Genomic DNA, 14,578 nt, shown 5'->3' on the forward strand with positions numbered 1-14,578 from the left:
GCTGTCTTCATGGCTCAGTGAGTTTGACCAGTGAGAGCATCAGCCTGCCAAGGAAGATTCCAGCTTTGATTGCTGTTTTTTATCGTATTACCTGATCTTACCCGGGCGACAGCATGACATTACAAATGGCCTCAGCTTCGGGAGGGCAAAATTAGCCAGGCTTCCTACTTCTGATTAGTAACATTGATCTTTGCTGGAAGTGTGCATGTGTGGACGCTAGATGAGGACAGGATCGGAATTGGGTGTGATGCATCCTGCAGTCAAATAGTATGCCAGCACTGGCCGTCAAGACTCACACATGAATGATAGCCAATGGGACAAAGTACCAGAATGCTCCAGATGCCCATGGAACTGTATCCCATTGAGGAATCAATACCTTGAGCAAGGAGGACACTCAGGTAAGAAAATGGTGTAGAAAATAGCCGAGAGAAAAAAATATACTGAATAATGGAAAAGTAGTGATATTCCTAATGATGCAAAAAATACAATAGTGCAAATTGATATATGCCTAAAACACAGCAGATTGTTCAGAATGAGAATGCAGTAATTTGCTAACTTTTAAAAATATTTCTTTCAGATTGTTTTATGGCAATGGGATTCAGAAGGATGAAATAAAGATGATGGAAGTGGAATTGTGGCAGAGGTTTTTTTCTCCCCCATATTGACGAACTGGCATTATGGTGCGCATGAACGTTCTTGCCCTTACAAGCATCAACAATGCCGAGAAACGCGGAAAACGTCAAGTTCTCATCTGGCCATGCTCCAAAGTGATTGTGAGATTCCTGACTGTAATGATGAAGCATGGCTACATTGGAGAATTTGAGATTATCGATGACCACAGGGTGGGAAAATTGTTGTTAATCTCACAGGCAGACTGAACAAGTGCGGTGTCATTAGCCCCAGATTTGAAGTTCAAGTAAAGGAACTCGAAAGGTGGCAAAACCCCGTCAGTTTGGGTACCTCGTTCTAACGACCATGAAGAGGCCAAGCGAAAACATACAGCAGGAAAAATCCTAGGATTCTTTTTCTAAAATGTGAAACCAGCCTATAATAAAACATTCAAACTCAATTCATCCAAAACTTCACCAGCCACATCCTCCTGTCCTGCTCCCCAACCATCGATGGGTCCACGCCCAAGCTGAGGGCTAGTATCATTTTTTATCATCCTCCGAATTCTTACTTTATCAACTCATTCACTCACTGACACCAATACATGCCCTCAAGCACAAGAAGGTATACCAAATTCTAATGGAATGCATTTTCATGTGATTCATTGTTGACCACTTCTGCGCCATATCCGTGCCAACCCCAGCCCCCTGGTTGGTCAGAAAGCATTGCTCCCTCATTCTGCACGCTGCATAAGCATTGAGAAACCTTGTGTATGGCAACACAGGAGGGCAACAGCTGCCAGCCAAGCAAGCGCAGACATAGAAACATAGAAATATAGAAAATAGGTGCAGGAGTAGGCCAGTCGGCCCTTCAAGCCTGCACCACCATTCAATAAGATCATGGCTGATCATTCCCTCAGTACCCCTTTCCTGCTTTCTCTCTATTTTTTGAGGATGTTTCCAGTAGAGTGGACAAGGGAGAACCAGTTGATGTGGTGTATTTGGACTTTCAGAAGGCTTTCGACAAGGTCCCACACAAGAGATTAATGTGCAAAGTTAAAGCACATGGGATTGGGGGTAGTGTGCTGACGTGGATTGAGAACTGGTTGGCAGACAGGAAGCAAAGAGTAGGAGTAAATGGGTACTTTTCAGAATGGCAAACAGTGACTAGTGGGGTACCGCAAGGTTCTGTGCTGGGACCGCAGCTATTTACACTGTACATTAATGATTTAGACGAGGGGATTAAATGTAGTATCTCCAAATTTGCGGATGACACTAAGTTGGGTGGCAGTGTGAGCTGCGAGGAGGATGCTATGACGCTGCAGGGTGACTTGGATAGGTTAGGTGAGTGGGCAAATGCATGGCAGATGAAGTATAATGTGGATAAATGTGAGGTTATCCACTTTGGTGGTAAAAACAGAGAGACAGGCTATTATCTGAATGGTGACAGATTAGGAAAAGGGGAGGTGCAACAAGACCTGGGTGTCATGGTACATCAGTCATTGAAGGTTGGCATGCAGGTACAGCAGGCAGTTAAGAAAGCAAATGGCATGTTGGCCTTCATAGCGAGGAGATTTGAGTACAGGGGCAGGGAGGTGTTGCTACAGTTGTACAGGGCTTTGGTGAGGCCACACCTGGAGTATTGTGTACAGTTTTGGTCTCCCAACTTGAGGAAGGACATTCTTGCTATTAAGGGAGTGCAGCGAAGGTTCACCAGACTGATTCCCGAGATGGCAGGACTGACATATCAAGAAAGTCTGGATCAACTGGGCTTGTATTCACTGGAGTTCAGAAGAATGAGAGGGGATCTCATAGAAACATTTAAAATTCTGATGGGTTTAGACAGGTTAGATGCAGGAAGAACCAGGAGTCACAGTCTAAGGATAAGGGGTAAGCCATTTAGGACCGAGATGAGGAGAAACGTCTTCACCCAGAGAGTGGTGAACCTGTGGAATTCTCTACCACAAAAAGTTGTTGAGGCCAATTCACTAAATATATTCAAAAAGGAGTTAGATGTAGTCCTTACTACTAAGGGGATCAAGGGGTATGGCGACAAAGCAGGAATGGGGTACTGAAGTTGCATGTTCAGCCATGAACTCATTGAATGGCGGTGCAGGCTCGAAGGGTCGAATGGCCTACTCCTGCACCTATTTTCTATGTTTCTATGTCTATGTTTCTATACCCCTTGATCCCTTTGGTGTAAGGGCCATATCTAACTCCCTCTTGAATATATCCAATGAACTGGCATCAACAACTCTCTGCGGCAGGGAATTCCACAGGTTAACAACTCTCTGAGTGAAGAAGTTTCTCCTCATTTCAGTCCTAAATGGCCTACCCCTTATCCTAAGACTGTGTTCCCTGGTTCTGGACTTCCCCAACATCGGGAACAATCTACCCGCATCTAACCTGTCCCGTCCCGTCAGAATCTTGCATGTTTCTGTGAGATCCCCCCTCATCCTTCTAAACTCCAATGTATAAAGGCCCAGTTGATCCAGTCTCTCCTCATATGTCAGTCCGGCCATCCTGGGAATCAGTCTGGTGAACCTTCGCTGCACTCCCTCAATAGCAAGAATGTCCTTCCTCAGATTAGGAGACCAAAACTGAACACACTATTCCAAGTGAGGCCTCACCAAGGCCCTGTACAACTGCAGTAAGACCTCCCTGCTCCTATACTCAAATCTCCTAGCTATGAAGGCCAACATACCATTTGCCTTCTTTACCACCTACTGCACCTGTATGCCAACTTTCAATGACCGATGAACCATGACACCCAGGTCTCGTTGCACCTCCCCTTTTCCTAATCTGCCACTATTCAGATAATATTCTGTCTTCACATTTTTGCCCCCAAAGTGGATAACCTCACATTTATCCACATTATACTGCATCTGCCATGCATTTTCCCACTCACCTAACTTGTCTAAGTCACCCTGCAGCCTCTTAGCATCCCCCTCACAGCTCACACCGCCACCCAGTTTAGTGTCATCTGCAAACTTGGAGATATTACACTCAATTCCTTCATCCAAATCATTGATGTATATTGTAAAGTGCTGGGGTTCCAGCACTGAGCCCTGCGGCACTCCACTAGTCACTGCCTGCCATTCTGAAAAGGACCCGTTTATCCCGACTCTCTGCTTCCTGTCTGCCAACCAGTTCTCTATCCACGTCAGTATATTACCCCCAATACCATGTGCTTTGATTTTGCACACCAATCTCTTGTGTGGGACCTTGTCAAAAGCCTTTTGAAAGTCCAAATACACCACATCCACTGGGTCTCCCTTGTCCACTCTACTAGTTACATCTTCAAAAAATTCTAGATTTGTCAAGCATGATTTCCCTTTCATAAATCTATTTTTTTTTAAATTCGTAGCCAATCTTTCCAATTCTTTGTCAAATCGCAAACGCCAGAGGTCACCTTGCACACATCAAGGATCACTCTGCGCCAATGCTCTTAGCCAAAAGGCCTAGAGCCACTGCACCGTTCCTGGAAGTACTGCAATACCAGGTTCGTGCCATGGAGGTGGATGGGTCAGGCCCCCCACACACCTCCGTGGAGGTGGATGGGTCAAGCCACCCCACCCACCTCCTATTTCCAAAAAGCATAGGAGAACCACCTTCCTGATCCAGGGAGAACCACTTTGGGGTCATGGTTACTCCCCTGTCAGGTCAGTTACGCATGATCTTAGCATAAATCTATGCTGACTTGGACTGATCCTGTCACTGCTTTCCAAATCCGCTGCTCTTTCATCCTTAATAATTGATTTCAACATTTCCCCCACTACTGATGTCAGGCTAACCAGTCTATAATTGCCCGCTTTCTCTCTCGCTCCCCTTTTAAAAAGTGGTGTTACATTAGCTACCCCCTAGTGCATAGGAACTGATCCCGAGTCGATAGACTGTTGGGAAATGATCACCAATGCATCCACTATTTCTAGGGTCACTTCCTTAAGGATTCTGGGATGCAGCCTATCAGGCCCCGGGGATTTATCGGCCTTCAATCCCATCAATTTCTCCAACACAATTTCCCGCCTAATAACGATATCCCTCAGTTCCTCCTTCTCACTAGACCCTCGGTCCCCTAGTACTTTTGGAAGGTTATTTGTGTTTTCCTTTGTGAAGACAGAACCAAAATATTTGTTCAATTGGTCTGCCATTTCTTCATTCCACATTAAAAAGTCACCTGAATCCGACTGCAAGGGACCTACATTTGTCTTCACTAATCTTTTTCTCTTCACATATCTGTAGAAGCTTTTGCAGTCAGTTTTTATGTTCCTGGCAAGCTTCTTCTCGTACTCTATTTTCCCCCTCTTTATTAAACCCTTTGTCTTCCTCTGCTGAATTCTAAATTTCTCCCAGTCCTCAGGTTTGCTGCTTTTTCTGGCCAATTTATTTGCCTCTTCCTTGGATTTAACACTATCCTTAATTTTCCTTGTTAACCACGGTTGAGCCACTTTCCCCATTTTATTTTTACTCCAGACAGGGATGTACAATTGCTGAAGTTCATCCATGTGATCTTTAAATGTTTGCCATTGCCTATCCACCGTCAACCCTTTAGGTATCATCTGCCAGTCTACTCTAGCCAATTCACGCCACACACACAGACACACACACAGACACACACACAGACTAACACACAGACTAACACACACAGACGCACACACACAGACTCACAGACACAGACTCACGCACACAGACTAACACACACAGACTCACACACACAGACTCACACACCTCCAATAGTCAGGACTCTCCTGTTCACCTTTCTCTAGAAGTCATCATCATAGGCAGTCCCTCGGAATCGAGGAGGACTTGCTTCCACTCCCAAAGTGAGTTCTTTGATGGCTGAACAGTCCGATATGACAGCCACAGATCCTGTTACAGGTGGGACAGACATTCGTCGAGGGAAGGGGTCAGTGGGGCTGGTTTGCCACGCACTCCTTCCGTTGTCTGCGCTTGGCCTCTTCGTGCTCTTTGCGTTGAGACTTGAAGAGCTCAACGCCCTCCCGGATGAACTTTCTCCACTTAGGGCGGTCTGCAGCCAGGGTCTCCCAGGTGTCAGTGGTGATGTCGCACTTTACCAGGGAGGCTTTGAGGGTGTCCTTATAACGTTTCCGATGTTCTCCTTTGGCTCGTTTACCATGAAGAAGCTCCGCATAAAGCATTTGCTTAGGGAGTCTCGTATCTGGCATGTGTACTATGTGGCCTGCCCAGCGGAGCTGATCGAGTATGGTCAGTGCTTTAATACTGAGGATGTTAGCCTGGTCGAGGACACTGATGTTGGTGCGCCTGTCCTCCCAGGGGATTTGCAGGATCTTGCGGAGACATCGTTGGTGATATATCTCCTGCGACTTGAGGTGTCTTCTGTACATCGTCCATGTCTCTGATCCATACAGGAAGGCGGGTATTACTACAGCCCTGTAGACCATGAGTTTGGTGGTAGATTTGAGGGCCTGGTCTTCAAACACTCTTTTCCTCAGACGGCCAAAGGCTGCGCTGGCGTACTGGAGGCGATGCTGAATCTCCGCATCAATGTCTGCCTTTGTTGATAAGAGGCTCCCGAGATATGGGAAATGGTCCACATTGTCCAGGGCCGCGCCGTGGATCTTGATGATTGGAGGGCAGTGCTATGCGGCGGTGACAGGCTGGTGGAGGACCTTTGTCTTACGGATGTTAAGCATAAGGCCCATGCTTTCATATGCCTCAGTGAATACATTGTCTATATCCTGGAGTTCAGCCTCTGAATGTGCACAGACGCAGGCGTCGTCCGCATACTGCAGCTCAACGACAGAGGTTGGGGTGATCTTGGACCTGGCCTGGAGGCGGCGTAGGTTAAACAGCTTCCCACTGGTTCTGTAGTTTAGTTCCACTCCAGCGAGGAGCTTGTTGATTGTGAGGTGGAGCATGGTGGCGAGGAAGATTGAGAAGAGGGTTGGAGCGATAACGCAGCCCCGTTTGACCCCGGTCCGGACGTGGATTGGGCCTGTAATGGATCCCGGTCTGCATGTCATCATGAACCAGGCGAAGGATGTTGACAAACTTTAGGGGGTGTAGTGTCTCTGTACCTTGTTACAAACTCATACGAGGCATGGATATATCAGACACGGTCACTCTGTGACCTTCACTTTATTTCCAGGACTGAAGAGTGCTGATCCTGGGTTGGACCTCCCCTTTTCTACCTGGAAGCCCAGGTGAGGAGCTCACTCCCTGTGGTCAGGGTGTGCATTACAAGGGTACAGGTACAGTATGCATGAGTTGCAGTTACATACTTATAGTCATGCAAGATGGTGAAATACATGACAGGAGGCATCTGAAACGAAGGAGGACGCTCCATAGACCCTCACGGTTGACAGTGTCAAAGGCCTTTGTAAGATTGAAAAAGGCCATGTATAAAGGCTGGCGCTGCTCCCTGCATTTTTCCTGCAACTGTTGCGCTGCAAAGATCATGTCTGTTGTGCCCCGTAGGGGACGAAATCCGCATTGTGATTCCGGGAGGAACTCCTCGGCCACAGGGAGAAGACGAATGAGGAGAACTCGAGCGACAACTTTCCCAGTGGCTGATAGCAGGGAGATTCCTCTGTAGTTGCCGCAGTCGGACTTCTCCACTTTTAAAAAAAATGGTCACAATCACTGCATCTCTGAGATCTCCCAGCATGCTCTCCTCCCTCCAGATGAGAGAGATGAGGTCATGTATCCGCGCCAACAGCGCCTCTCCGCTATATTTTAGCGCCTCAGCAGGGATTCTATCCGCACCCGTAGCCTTGTTATTCTTAAGCTGTTTTATGGCTTTGCCTACCTCGTGCAACGTTGGAGTTTCACTGAGTTGGTGCCGGGCTGCATGCTGCGGGATGGAGTCGAGAACACTCGAGTCAAAGGCAGAGTCTCGACTGAGGAGATCTTCAAAGTGCTCTTTCCATCGGGCCCTGACAGCCTCGGTGGCCTTGATGAGTGTTTCCCCATTCTTGACCAGGAGTGGGGTGGGGCCTTGGGAGTTTGGACCGTAGGTGGCCTTGACTGCAGCGAAGAAACCTCACATATCGTGGCTGTCGGCCAGTTGTTGTATCTCCTGTGCTTTCTCCATCCACCACCTGTTCTTTAGGTCCTGGGTTTTTTGTTGGACCTGAGCCTTGAGCCGTCTGTAATGTTGTTTTGCAGCTCCCGAGTTGGGTTGTTGTTCGAGGCTCAGAAATGCTTTGCACTTGAGATCAATTAGTTCTTCGATCTCCTGATCATTTTCATCAAACCAGTCCTGATATTTTCTGGTTGAGTGACCAAGTGTCTCTTCACAGGCATTGGTTATAGAGGCCAGGAGGGCAGACCAAGCGCTATGGGGATTCAGCACCTCAGGGTCATCAAGGCACGCCAGATTGGCTGTGAGGCGCTGGCTGTATAGGGCTCTCTTGGTCAGGACTCTCGTGTTCACCTTTCTCTAGAAGTGCAATAAAGGTAATAGCAGGGCACCAGCCCAGGTGTCCCAAGCATTTTACAGTAGACAACCCCACCCAAGTACCAGCTAAGCTTCATCCACTTTGGGGGATTTGCTTATTGACTGTGCTGAGGGTGCTCCCAGTGGCTAATAAGGCAGATATGAACAGGAAAAGTAATTGAAGAGACCGAGGAGGAGGTAGTCTGAAGGTCCAGCTAGTATCCTCCCACAGTTGAGAAGACAAGGGATGCAGTCCTTCAGATTGTTTTGTGGTAATGGGAGTCATGAGGATGAACTAAAGATGGTGGGAATGGAATTTCGGCAGAGGATCATCTTTGAAAGAAGATTGCTTTTTGGTCACCGAATCATGAAACAGTCAATAGACACTGTAACATCTGAAAGACATTGTGTAGGAGTTCAAAAGCCACAATTGCATATAGATGATGGAAACATTCAATGCTCTGCAGCCCATCCATAAGAACATAAGAACATAAGAAATAGGAGCAGTAGTAGGCCATTTAATAAGGTCATGGCTGATCTGATCACAGTCTCAGCTCCACTTTCCTGCCCGCTTCCCATAACCCCTTACTCCCTTATCGCTCAAAAATCTGACTATCTCCGCCTTAAATATATTCACTGACCCAGCCTCCACAGCTCTCTAGAGCAGAGAATTCTACAGATTTTCAACGCTCTGAGAGAAGAAATTCCTCCTCATCTCAGTTTTAAACAGGCAGACTCTTATTCTGAGACTATGCCCCCTAGTTTTAGTTTCCCCGATGAGTGGAAATATCCTCTCTGTATCCACCCCAGAGCCGATGGTAACTCCAGAAACATCTGCAGCAGATAACCATATGCACAGATCTTGGTCCCCATTATACTTCCTTCTAAGTAAAAATGCGACTTGGAGGGCAGTTGGTGATGTGCTAAATGTGCCAGTTATACAACCTGGTCTGCTGAGCACCTCGCCTTCGCTCCTCCTCTTCTTTCTCCAGGAAACATAAATACAATAGGTTTCTCATGGGGAACTTTGCACTTTTGACAGTCTTGAGCATTTGTTCTCATCCCTGATAACATCCTGATAAATTTACACTGCACACTCTCTATAGCTTTAGCGTCTTTTGTATAATAAGGTGCTCAAAACTGCTGTGGGCTAACCATTGCCTTGTACAAATTTATGACCTCTTTGTTCTCGTAGTACTTAAAAAATGCCCCTATTTATAAAACTCAAAATTGGCTTTTATTATGGCTTTACCTACCTGTACTATTTAATAAAGCAGTGGCTGGTAAATAAGTTAACCATGTGAGGAATAATAATCAAAGATATCAGACAAATCTTTAACCCTTCTCACCTGAAGTCCATATAAGTGAATTTGGCTGAAATTTACCATCTGAGTCGAAGGGTGAATTGATACCTAAAGTTGTAGCTCGCCTCTGGCTGTATTATATTAAATAAAGTACATTGACAATTACATAAACCAAGTTCATTACTTAAGGTATACAGTACATGATTGACTGAAGTAGTTAACCTCTCTCTAGCTAGAGTCATCTAAAATGAAGTCACAGAAGAATCGTAAAATCATGCACTGAGAAGGAGGCCATTCAGCCCATCATACCTGTGCCGGCTCTCCGAAAGAGCTATCAAATTATTCCCTCTCCCCTGCTCTTTTCCCATTGCCCTGCGAATTTTTCTTTTTCAGGCATGTAACTAATTCCTTTTTGAAAGTTACTATTGAATCTGCTTCCACCAACCTTTCAGGCAGTGCATTCCAGATCATAATAACTTGCTGCATTAAAAAAAACTCAGCACCCCTCTGGTTCCTTTGCCAATTACCAATATTCTGTGTCCTCTGGTTATCAACCTTTGTGCTAATAGAAATAGTTTCTCCTTATCTCCTCTATCAAAACACTTCACAATGTTGTACACCTCTAGTCTCTCCACATGACTGAAATCAGATGCAAATATGCATGAACATATGTGTAATGTATGCACCAGTGAGTATGCTCACAGGTTTGTAGAGCTGTTGACTCGTCTGCCGTCGGGACACACCTTGGCGCACCATCTTGCTGTCCCGGAGGAGGCGGGAGTCCCCAATGGAGGGCCCTCTACGCAGGAGTCCTCCTTTTATCTATTGGGGTCTTGACCTGGAGGGTGTTGCACGGAGCAGTCCCGTGCAATAAGTTTTAAGTCGGTTTACGGACTCCCAGGCCGCCGGCATTTTCTGCAGTCTGGAAGAGTCTGTGTTCCATGTGTATGTTTAGCGTGTGAGATTACAGCCCCTCTCCCATTATTTGAAAGAGCTGCTCCTCGATTTCCTTGAGAACCCATGAAGCAAATTCAGGCTGCACTTCAGTCCCACGCTCCTCATCTTTGGGCATCTGATGCGGAGGGGAGCGGGCAGGTCGGAGGGCCTCCCTGTAGGACTACTCCTGAGCCTGGCCAAGGTGGCCATTAACCGGTCCAGACAGCGGGCAGTCGAGGGAGTCGTTCAGCCTGACTGCTTGCCTCTCTTCCACGATTTAGCTCGCGCCAGGGTGTCCCTGGAGATGGAGTATGCGTCGTCCACCGGTATGCTCGCAGCCTTCCGCGAGAGTTGGGCACCGGAGAGACTGGAGTGCATCATCATCTCCGGGAAAAGTATTTTAATTTAATTTGGCAAAGTTCCCAGTTGATTTGTAAATGTGTAGGTTTTAGTGCCCTTACCAAAAGGGGGCACTTGATTTATAAAGTTATATCAAAATAGTTGTAGAGCTGTTGAGTTGGGAGTGGCTTAGCCAGTCATGTGATGTTCACAAGACTCAATAAAACCCCAGCCAGTTGGGTTCAGGGGATCACGACAAGGCAGGTGGTTGTGAGCTGGTGGATGAACTGGTAATGTGTAGTGTGATTGTTTAACCTTTGCTAATAAACGAACTAGTTCTTAATAGCAATGTGTTGCTATGAATTCTTAAGCAAAGAACCCATGAAGCAAATACGTTACAACATGTATGATAACAGAATTAATACCACTGTAAAATAAAACATTAAGGAGTACATAAAACATTTGAGTAAGTATTAATAACAGAGATTTTATAGTTACAGACTCAAAGCACAGTTTAAATGTAACATAATAACTCAGCTTCAGCTGGGCTCTACTTAACACAACATTGGAGTACAGTCAGTGTACAAGATTATGTAGTTTGATAAGGTGTTTTGTTACACCGCTGACAGGTTTGCAGCTTTGCACGAGTATTTCCAAGTCAATTTACAGTCTATTTCAGCATTTGGCTGATGAGCTACAAGCTCTGACAATATTATTCTTGGACTTTATACAAACTTGTTTTTCCAAGTTGGCTGTAACAGAGTTGGACAGAACTGCCTCCCTGTCATCACTCCATGGGGTTGAACTCCATCAGTAGCTGTGATATCGCTTGTTCTGCCATTTGTTTCTTTTCAGGATAGATCTAGCCTAGCCGTTTTGTGTACATATGTAACAGTGTAAACTGTTGTTTCTTCCAGAGACTTGAACTATTATATACACATCTAAACATTTGCCTGTGGTTAACAAAACTTTTTAAACTTTTGAATTCTCGCTGTTAACATTTTCTCAGCAATGTAAGCTAATCTGACCTCTATTAGCTTTCACACAACATCTCCTGGCTTCTTTTTACTCCCTTCACTCTTCTGTAGCTTCATTTAATTTAATGCTCTGGGTGTGAAAGGCTCAATCTTTGATACAGATAATTTCAGTTAGACCCCTTTTCCTATCTATTTCTTGTTGATCATCCAAGATGATTCATTTATCAACTTTTAAGTATCAGTCATGCTGCACAGACACGGGTCAGGGACCTGTGATGTTAAATTTTAATTGGCCGACCAAGGTCAACCTGATAATTTGATAGTTCACTATGTTTCTCTTTGACTTGATAAGAACAGAACTTCAGAACGTTCTTATCTGTTGGAGCAGTGTACAATTTATTTCCTAGTCTTGACTGTATAGCTTCTCAACTCCACCTTAAGGTGAGTTGTTAGTTGTTAAAAATATGGGACTAGATTTTCCACTTTTTTTGCATGCTTAATGCCAACTTAACGTCCATTTTACCGCTGAAATGACGTATAATGCCCATATATCGCCCATTTAGCCACAAAATGGAAACTGACGCGCATTTTTCGGACGCTTATCGTCGGGCGTTACTTCCCCCGTGTGTGTAATGCCGGGAAAACAGAATGCCGCCCGCCCATTTTTTGCGGGCGGAATCATCAGAATGGGCAAAATCAACGCCCATGATATCGCCCAGCGTTAGTTTCCGCACGAAATTAACGCCTACATTCAATAATACCACACACCCATTTAATTTTGTCGTAAAGATCACATTTGCCGAAACTAACACCCAGGAGATCACCCAGTGTCACTTGCGCCACCTTGCAAGCATTTCGCCCACAATATCGTTCGCCCAAAATAATGCCCGGAAAAAGTGGAACTAACCGGAACTAATCACAGGGTTATGGACGCCATGTTCTAAATCACATGTCGCATCATTTAAAAGGCTGCTCTTCATCAACCTCAGAGGAGATCGGATGTACTCTGAAGGTCTTTGGAGGTGATGTGAACATCTGAACAAACATCTTTATCATACTGTGAACGATTGGAATTTAATAGGTGTCTTCGTCGGGACATTCATTCTTTGTGACCAATCGGTGGAAAACAGATAGCTATTGCAATGGGGCCTGTCCTTTCTCACCCTCTCTTGATGACCAATTACATGCTGCAGACTCGAGATAGCAGAAGGTACGCTCCACAGCATTATGTGCCCAATGTAAGATGTGCCAGACTGATGAGGAGGACCAGATGTTACACCTCCCGCAAGTACAGGGAGAAGCAGTCTTACCTCAACTTGCCCGATACCACTTGCCTTCGGAGACTGCGCTTCCACAAAGAGGTTATCACTGAGGTATGCCGGCTCATAAGGGGAGATCTGCAGCCTGCCAGCACCATCAGTACTGCACTGTCCGTCGAGGTCAAAGTCACCGTGGCACTGTTGTTCTACACGTTGGGTTCTTTTCAGGCCTCAGCTGGCAACATTTGCCGTCTTTCTCTCCACTCCCTTAATGTGCAACTAGTTGTCGACCAGCAGCAAATTATTATCGCAGTGAATGCTAAATTTCTGAGCAGCATCCATGATGCTCACATCCTGCATGAGAGCACTGCATCTGACTTGTTTAACAATCAGCCACAAGGTCAATGCTAGATGCTTGGTGACAAAGGATATGGCCTCGTCACCTGGCTGATGATCCCCCTGCGTGATACCCACACCGAAGCTGAGAGGCGATACAATGAGAGCCACAGAGCCATTCACAATATCGTGGAGAAAATCATTCGAGTGTTTAAGCAGTGCTTTAGATGCCTGGACCACTCAGGAGGCGAGCTCCAATACTACCCTGAGCAGGTAGCTCAATTTGTGGTGGTGTGCTCCAAGCTGCACAACTTGGCTATCAGGAGGGGACAAGAATTGCCTGAAGCATCTGACAGTCCACCTCACCCGAGAGAGGAAGAGGAGGATGAGGAGGTGGACGCTGACATCGGCCCAGACAATCAGGCTGACGCTGAAGCCATGCCTCTGCCTTCCTGAAGACCGCATGAAAGGGCCCATGGTGGCATGATAGCTGCAAGACTCTTACATCAGGAGCTCATCAATGAGCACTTTGCTTGAAAGAACGTTGGTGGTATTTACGAAGCTAACACACTGCTGGGTGTGCAGGTCATACATCAATAGTGGTCATCACCTTGGTGCCAGTTAAAGTTTAAATTGATTGAAGTTAAGTGTAATTATACCCTTTGATGTTAAGGAATCATCAGCGTATAATGGTGCAGCTATCTGAGCCAATGCGTAACAAGGTTTTGATAAATTATAAACATTTAAACTGAACATTTGTGTGAAATCATCAGTATTTCTGAAAAACCAACCCTTCACCACCCCCCCCCCCCCACCCCCACTCCCCCCGGCTTCTCCTCCCCACCTCTACCCCTTCCCCTCCTGACTCCAAACCGCCTGGCCAAGGAGCTCCTCAGGCAATGCTTCATTGGGGGGGGAGGGGATGACGGCTGAAGTGCTGCTTGGACGGATACGGGAGAGGACGGTCCCGAGGTGGGAACGTGCTCTCAGCCAGAAGCAAGATGTTGCTCCTGGCTCTCATGTGTCGTTGGCAATGGAGATGCGGCTACCTTGGGATGCAGTGCCGCGCTCCGGGACCACTGGGAGCCCTCTGCCACCAGTGTTCCTGATTATCAGCTCCAGGGTCTCCTCCATCCCTTCCATGTTATATATTATTTGTTGGACAAAAACTCAGTGCAAACTATGTTCTTGGTGCTTAGTAGGCTTTTTGCTGCTGGTGAATCTCCCTCGTGCCTCCCACAACAGTCAAACAAGCACACACCACAGCCATACATGCCTTCAGTCCCTCTCAGTTCCCTCTCTCTCTGTCTCCTCTTTTGCGCATGTCATGATGGCCCTTGACGTCCTGAATCGCGGGAATAGAGCGTTGCCATGCCGTTGCTAAAGATGGCGACACTTT

The 14,578-nt window shown here is 46.3% G+C and overlaps 1 pseudogene; it reads left to right on the forward strand.

The window, feature by feature from the left end:
• The first annotated feature begins 677 nt into the window (after positions 1 to 677).
• Positions 678 to 1,069, forward strand: LOC139229161 (small ribosomal subunit protein uS8-like; annotated as a pseudogene).
• Positions 1,070 to 14,578: the final 13,509 nt, after the last annotated feature.

Source organism: Pristiophorus japonicus, chromosome 18 (genome assembly GCF_044704955.1).
Source record: "Pristiophorus japonicus isolate sPriJap1 chromosome 18, sPriJap1.hap1, whole genome shotgun sequence".
NCBI lineage: Eukaryota > Metazoa > Chordata > Chondrichthyes > Pristiophoridae > Pristiophorus > Pristiophorus japonicus.